An 8,772-nucleotide genomic window follows, 5' to 3' on the forward strand; every position below is an offset into this window, starting at 1 on the left:
GGAGGTTATCTGGACCCCTTTCTCTCTCTCTCTCTCTCTCTCTCTCTCTCTCTCTCTCTCTCTCTCTCTCTCTCTCTCTCTCTCTCTCTCTCACACACTCACACACACACACACACACACACACACACACACACACACACACACACACACACACACACACACACACACACACACACACTCCCTCTCTCTCTCCCGCGTTTCGTTTCCAACAGGAAATCGACGAGAAGTCCAGTTGGTGAAACGTCTTTTGCGGCGTCATCACTTGGCTTATAATCAGTGCGCATCCAGACCAATTACAGTCCCCTGATGGCAGAAAAGGGGCTCTTTTACGCACAGACTGTAATTTCGGCCCGTAAAAATAACAGCTAATCAACGTGTTCGTTTGTTGTAAGGTCACTATAAGCATATGCAATTGGTCTCTGAAAGGTTTATTCCCACTTGGCTCTAACCAACGCATCATTATCATGCGCCCCCATTTGTGCGCTCTGGGTATCGAGTATCCATGTAATGCCAGGGTAAACATCCAAAGTCATCCCGCATGAAAGTTTTTGGCCTTCATGTGGCCTAATGCAAAGACAGTGTTGTAATTTTTAGCTGAAAATAGGTCCCAAATGTTACATTATTTTGTCAGGACTCTGGATTGTAGGCTATAGGCTATGTCAGTAGCTGCTACTGAATTGAAAATAACAATAATCATATTGAGGAAGCCACAAAGGGCAATCGAATTAGTCCCTGCAGTTGCATTAGGAGAGAGTGGGGTGAGTTGGGTTGAGTACGTTTTTGCTGAAAGGCGTCTTTAACATGTAGCCTATTATATATTTCAGGATGTGGTGCATAGTAGCCTATCTAAAATAAACCGTTTTCAAAATATGACCCCACCCCCAAAAAGTGGTCTCTTGGCTAAACTTGCCCCTGATGAGGGAGAGGTTAAATTGAGCCATATGGCAGTGAATTGTGCCATTGATTGTTTATCATAATGCTATATGCAAGACAAATAAAGGTTTTATTTAAGATCAAGTTCAAAAGATTAAATCCATACAAAAGTGGTCTCTTGGCTCAACTTGCCCCGATGAGGGGTAAGTTGAGCTTGGGAGAGGCGTGGCATGATATGCCTGCTTAGAACCATCCGGATCTGTGAAATCACATTGTTTAGTTTTGTGAATCCACAGAACTAAAACAGAATGTGAGTTCTCTGATCTGGATGGTTTTAACCAGGCTAGTGGCATGATGTTTTTTTTGTCTAATATTCAAAATGTCACATCATTTTTGTGATAAAATGTAAGAATGCAATATAGGATTATAGTAAAATAATACTTTGATAATGATCATGGGGGCGAATTGAGGCACTGGCTCAACTTCCCCCAGGCCTTTTGTCTGAAATTACCCCACCTCTAAACCGTTAAAAAAAGCATCATCCAGCAGTTTAGAGCTGAGTGAGATTTCTTTTCAAACTTGTCTGTAATTGTTCACACACAAGAATCATGACTCCTTGAACATTAAAGAAAATCACATTGAATGGCAAAAAAGGGGAAAAAGGGGGGGGGGGGGTGAACTTAAATGTGCTGACCATTAATTCCAAGGGCATCTCTCCATCAGGGTGAGTAAAATGGACGACTCTTCAAAATGTGTGGTCACGTGACCAATGTGACCACACCCCTATACCACACCCCTATCCCTATTACATTAGGCTGCTACATCATTTAGCAGAGGCTGATCACTCATTCATGTGATATTATTTTACAGTGAAGAAAGCAACCAAGAATGACACAGAGGGTCTTTAGAGAATCTTGCTCTATATAAGTCTATACACTCCCATGCACAATATGTCACTTGAATACGACAGACAAGTGATTATTTTGGAGTTTTAAGAGGAAACCGCCAGAGCCACCACCAAAGCTATGTTTAAGGAGCTGCCATCTATGTTTCCAAAAAAGTGCTCCCCTCCCCTCTCTTTTGGAGGTGAGGTTTTTCAGAACACAGTGATCCCAACTTGTACTCCCCTCTGAGAAGAAACACCACGGGGAAAAAACTGCAATTGTGGAGAGACTGACATTATGTAAAAATATGCATTGGGTGTAATCTGTAGCCTACTCTTGCACTAACTTTCTACCGTTTACATTTATGACTGCTATTCATTCAGAAGGGGTGTGTGAAGCAGCCATGGTGGCCCCAAGACTTTCTTCGCAGTAAACAAGCCAGAAAAAAAGAGTTTTAACGCTACGCATAGCACCACAGTCCACACAAACCAGAGAGTTAAAATGAAAGATCATTTGCCTTGTTTGGGAACACATGCTGAGTGTCAGTCAGCGTAAAGGCTGATGGGTCCTCACAGAAATCACTAGAAATGTTGAACTTACAGCATTTCAGAGAAGTTGCACAACCTGCCAAAAAGCCCCAATAAAAAGTTGAGACTTTATCCCAAAATGTAAGTTCACTCATTATTTATTCACCCCATTGTCGAAACTCCATTGAAGTTTGTAGAACCACCAAACAAACCGGTAGTTGTCTTCAGAAAGAAAAAGAGTGCTCGGAGGTTCAAACAGGTGGGATGAAGGTGCTCTTTGGTAGGGAACACAAAAGTTCAAAAAGTTCAAAAAAGAAGAAAGGTCCAAGGTACTCTTCTGGCAAAAAGTTTAAAAGCCTTTATTCTATCAATGGTGAAAGTCTTAAGAACATAGACAAAGCTTGTGCATGCTAAAATTGAGCTGGGATACAACCCAGAACCCACGCGCAGTGGCACAAAGCTGGTTTTATGCTTGACGTATCCGCAAGGGTCGCAAGGGTCCGTGCGGCCAAGTGACGTCACACCAGCAGACACTCCCCTTTGCGGGGGTCCCGTGCAGCAGGTTTTCGCCTGGCCGTGCAAATCCCAAATTTTCTAACTATGCGGCCGCGGATATGAAGACACAATTGAGGTTTTTCAAAATAACAGTTAATCAACGAGGAAAAACCGCAGAGATAAACTCTGAACGTTGTCTCGTCACGATTCCATGTCTCTCATTTCCGTGCGACCGTCCATGGAAAGCATAACTAAATCTTTAGAAGGATGTTTGTAGCGGCACAAACCGCTTGTAGCGGCCTTCTAACCTGTTTGTGCTGGTACACGTAGGTTGTATCCCAGCTACATCCAACTCAGGCGTGACGCACAAACAGGCCGCCCACTAGAAGGCCACCCATTAGAAGGTAACCCTCGTGTAGTGGCACAAACAGCGTTGTTCCGCTATATGCGTGGGTTGCATCCCAGCTCTATTTTAACATGCACATTTTTTTATTTGACTATCTGAATAAAGGCTTTTAAACTTTTTGCCAGACGAGTACGTGCCTTGGACCTTTCTTCTTTTTTGACACGCGATAGTTGTATTTTAGCTTTCTCCCAAACTAGTTATTATCTTTTTACAGCTCAAAAATGCATAAAGCGTCCATAAAATTTCTCCAAACAGCTTGTGCAGCACAATTCAATTGTTTTGTAGCTAAATGGTTGCACTGTATGTCCAAAAGTGGAATATTTACCTTACCTCATATATATTTTGCGCTGTAGGGTGCACATGTGACCAAATTTAGGAGATAATTCAGGAGAAATTTAGGAGATAATCAAGCAAGTTTTCAACCCACAGTAATTATTTGGCTACAAAACACAGATTATGCTGCTTGGAGAAATTTGATGGACATGTTATGCTATTTTTGGAGAGGTAAAAAAAAAGAAAAGATGTCTCCATTAACTTTAACAGTTTGGGAGATGGGACCATTGAGGATAACTCACTGTGTGCCTGGTGGTCCTATGCACTTCAATGGAGTTACGACTGACATTGGGGTGAGTAGATAATGATTGGATTTTCATTTTGGAGTGAACTAGTCCTTTAACAGATGACAATGGCATTCACGTGTGTATAGAGCCAGCAGGGTCAGCCATCTCTTTTGCCCATGACTGCTGGTACAGTTCAGTTTCTGACCTGCTGAGCAAGCGATTTCAACCATTTGGGTCAACCGTCTCATTACCTTATTGTTGAAAATGAAGTGAGGTTGGAAATAATTGGGTGTAATGCTGTAAACTAGGTCTAGGCCTCCGGTGTATGTGGACATAGTTCTGATCAGTGTCGAGAGCTTGTGTGTGTGTGTGTGTGTGTGTGTGTGTGTGTGTGTGTGTGTGTGTGTGTGTGCGTGTAAGTGGGTCTGGCACATCACCAGAACTTACTGTTGGATCTGATCAGTGTTATGGGCTTGATTCAGTAAAATATCTCTGATCATAATCCTGCTGGAATTCCTGCTCTCGCACCCTTTCCCCTAAAATCCAGGCTATAGGTTTCTGCAGAATAGTTACATCACACCTGTCTTGGAAAATTCCAGAGTTTTTGATGATGCAGAACACCTCCAGCATGAATCAATCAGGTCAGCAAGTCAAGTGGAAAAGGTTAAAGGAATACTCCGCCAATTTTCAACCAGCTTTGTACCATCACAACATGAGTACTGTGGTACAATATATCAAAAAAAATAAAACAGTTTAGCAGGAATTCATTTATATATATTGACAGTTATTGAGAGTTGATTTGAGTTAAAGTGTGGACCGGTGATGTCATTTGTGCATGAATGACATCACTGGTCCACAATTTAACTCAGATCAACTCTCAATAACGGTCAAACTAAATGAATGACTGCAAAACTGTTTAGTTTTCTGATGTACTACTGAATTGATGTTGTAATAATACAAAGCTGGTTGAAAATCAGCGGAGTGTTACAGGCAATGTACACCAGCTGTGTTACGGCTGCGTTGCGGATCCGGCAAAACTGATGGATCGACTCTCGCCCATGTTAATTGATGGGCGATACATGTGGTACGGAAAAATGACGCACCTGTTCTATTTTTGTCGGATCCTGCATACATCTGACAGATTACATGAGTGTAGGTCTGTTTGCAGCCGTACCGGAGCTGTACCGCATCTGTTCCGGAGGCGGTGTTCATTAGCCCTTAGGGTTTCCTATCTCAATCTGTTCTTTACGGTGACTATGAAGCGCAAATCACAACAGCAAATAGGAAAACAACAAATCAAAAAACACAATGACAAATAAGAAAAAAAAAAAAAAACAATGACCTAGGAAAACACAACAACATACAAAATGACAATAACAAAAGATGACAACAAATCGCAAATCAAATGAACAAAAAACAAATTGGAAATCACAATGGCAAAACAGCAACCATAATCACAAAGCAGAATACATGACAAGGTACATGGTACATGACAAGGTACCCAGCTCAACCTTTGATAGTGTTTTATTTGTCATTGTTTTTTGATTTGTTGTCATGTTTTCCCATTTGTTGTGATTTGCACTTCACGGCCAGCAAAGCTGAATGAATACCTTGTCACTCTTGCTTTCTGCTATCAGGAAATCTGCAGAAGATTTACAGAATTTACCCAGTTAAACATCCCACATTGACAATACTTTAAAGGGTTTATTTTGACAGGGACGATACATGTCTTTGAGCCATGATCCAGAATAGAGTCCTTCAAGTCTTCCATCTCAAAGGTCAAAGGGATAATCAGACATTTTTAGCACTTTGATTCTTCAAAGCTAAAAATAGGTGACCACCCACTTCTTCACCCACTCAGCAACGTTAAGTAAAGATAATACCCAAAGGGTGTCGTCAAATAAAATGTTTATAAGGGCAGTGTGACCTAGCTGCCAGGCATGTTGTTTGTTGTTTTAATTATAGAAAACTAATGGGCACAATGGTCTATGTGTAAACTACGGCCACTTTGAAAAACCCCTTTTCAAGCAAATTCCACATTTTCCACATCCACATTTCTTTGAAACCTCCACTTTGGATTCCTGGTCATTATGTGTACCCATGGCTTTAAAAGGAGCACTAACCCACAGGATTTAAGTTAACATTCAAATTAGCTTTACATCCATCCCCTCCTGCCCTAAAATGTACGCTTACGCTCACTCTGACATAAAAATACACCTTCTATACTTTGTCTATACATTTTAGGAAAACAGATGTGCCCAGTTTAGCCTTCATGCCCGCCCGGTCCTTTAAATTCTTCCATAGCAGTTTTTTCCAACCACCGTGTCCAGTCCTTCTCCTAGCATTCTGCTTCCAGCAAACCCAGGTTACATCCACCTATACCGCCAGCACTGCTTCCACCCTCTCCTCTTCTCTGGAGCTTCAGAGGTGCCGAATGAGCTTCTGGGCCTGTCGCTCTTTAGCTTCAAAGGCATACTTTGTGTCCTGTAGCTGCTCTATAATCTCCTTGGCTTCCTTCATCTCCACGGCGAGCTGGTTGTATTTCTCCACAAGCTCTTGGTTCTCTCTCCGCAGCTCCACCACCAGCTGGCTCAGCTCTTCGCTCTGCTTCCCGCAGTGCAGCTTCAGCTGCTCCATCTCCGAAAGTGTCTCCTCCATGCGCTTCACCAGGCTCTCCAGCTTGTCCTTAGACATCTTCTCCCCAAACCTTTCACTTTTCAGAGGGCGGCTGTTCTTCTGGACCCAACTGTCTGAGCTGTGGTGGCTTTTGTCTCCTTTCACCTCTACCGTTGGCGTTTGCTGCCTGTCTTGAGCAATTATTTCGGTCTAATCCTCAATTCCTTGCATGTCTCACATGGAACAGCCATCCTTCCCTGCCCTACGCCCAGTAATCCCCTTAGCAGATCTATCCTGGGAAACCCCTCACGTGCACAGGTGTGGCACAAAGCCATAACCTCTCCTACCCCCAAGTCTTCTCTTCTCTCTTCATTCTATCTACAGAGAATGAAAGTGATTGACAGATTAGACTACCGGTACTTCATCTTGTACTGTAGTCTCATCCACTTGTCAGAAAATTAGCTTATACTTTCACTAAGAATGTGACTTGTGATTGGACTAATTAGCATGGAGAAATGCACAGAAATATAAGGCCCAGGGCGTCCGGGTAGTGTGAGAGCCCCCTTTGGTCAAGCTACACCATGGCCCTTCTTGAACATCTTTCTCCCTCTTAAAAAAAATAAAAAAATCCAACTAATGTTACTTATTCCTTCTCAAACTACTTTCTACAAGTGCTACTCTATTCGTTCAAAAAGCCTTAGCGGTCATACACTGTGTTGCATAGTTGATTTCTCTGCTGTTGACAAAATGTGATATTTGGATAAACGCATCTGCTAAATGATGTAATGTAATCTAAGTCCCTGCCTACCAACACGAGGGTCGCAGGTTTGAGCCAGGCACAATTGGCCCTGTCTGTGGGTGGGAAGCCGGATTAAGGGTATGTGTCCTGGTCGCTTCACTAGTGCCTCGTCTGGTCGGTCGGGGGGCCTGTTTGGAGGAGGAGGAGAACTGGGGGGGGGGGGGGGTAGCGTGTGATTCTCCCATGTGCTACATCCTGCCGGTGAAACTCCTTGGTGTCAGGTGAAAGAAGCAGCTGGCGGCTGCACATGTATTGGAGTTGGCATGTGCTAGTCTACAACTCTCCTCAGATTGGCAGGGAGGGTGAAGCAACGACTGGGACACCCTACCAGGGAATTGGCAAAAACAAGGGGGAAATCCGGTAGGGTAAGGGGGGGGGTAATCTTGTCCGGGAAACCAGCTCAATGAGTCTCAAATACACGGTGTAACCTAACCTAATCTGGACCAAACAGGTGTCTGGAACTGATGCAAGAGAAGCCCTATGGAATTAACTCTATAATTCTGTGACAGCCGAGCTACAAGACTCACATGCCAAACGAGGGCTCGTTAGGTAAATCACAGTATGAGGCTAAAGATTCTGGGTAATCTGCCATACTGTGCCACTGTCCTGGCCAAACGGTCCCCATGGCGACAGTTGATGCGTCCAGAGCTCTAGGCGACATGCCAATCACGCCGTTAGCCAGTTGGCATCGGGGCCGGCCGGGCGAGGAATGCCAGTGTACCAGTAGGCCATGGAATCTCCACAATGTTCCCACCGTCTGCAGAGCCGCTCCGAGTCAAAACCAGTCAGGCTGTGCTCTCTGGAGGCAACCGGCACGGACACAAGAGAGACAACTCCAGCAGTTTGAAACTGTGGTAAAGTGATCATTCTAGCAGGTCCAGCTGAACTTGCACTCTGACCTCTCTGTGGAGGGGAGGGGACTGAACATAGTCTGGCTTCAGAGATCAGTAGGCTACAGTGGGACTGCAGAATAAGCGCTTAGTTGTGTTTGTGCTGTATGTTTCTCTATGTACAAATGACAAATAAAAGACTTATTACAGATGGATAAAGCAATAGTTAATCTACTGGTACCCAGTTCTTAAAATCCTTTCAATTATTTTCGTTCTTAACAGCTGGCATCTGGTACGTGAATGGGTACAGTAGAACTTTCCTGGGAAAAAGTCCTCCTTTTACATTTTACGTTGCTGTCAGTTTGTTTGGAATAAATAAAATAAGTGGGTAGTTAGCATGAGCAGTGAAAGCCACCATGGCTGAACAAAGAAAAGAGTGCCATCTACAGACACTCAAACTTCAACAGAAAATCCAAGCTCCGGCCACACCGTTTTGATTGACATGTGATCTCTAGGAAGTGCAATTCAGAGATGCCATAGCAATGATGCTGATCAGTAAAATGAGAAGAACTGCAATCTCACAGATTATCACTTTAGACACTATATGCAATCATTATCATTACAACCATAAGAGGGTATATTCAGCATGGTGATGTATGTGGCCTTCAGTCAATCCAAAATGTGATGGAGCATTATGCATTATGCATCATCATCATTCATATTCATTCATCATATGGGAATAAGTGGGTTCTGTTCATTTGTTTGTCTGCAATTTTTGTCCT

The sequence above is a fragment of the Poromitra crassiceps genome, assembly GCF_964638095.1.
Source record: "Poromitra crassiceps genome assembly, chromosome: 3".
Classification (NCBI taxonomy): domain Eukaryota; kingdom Metazoa; phylum Chordata; class Actinopteri; order Beryciformes; family Melamphaidae; genus Poromitra; species Poromitra crassiceps.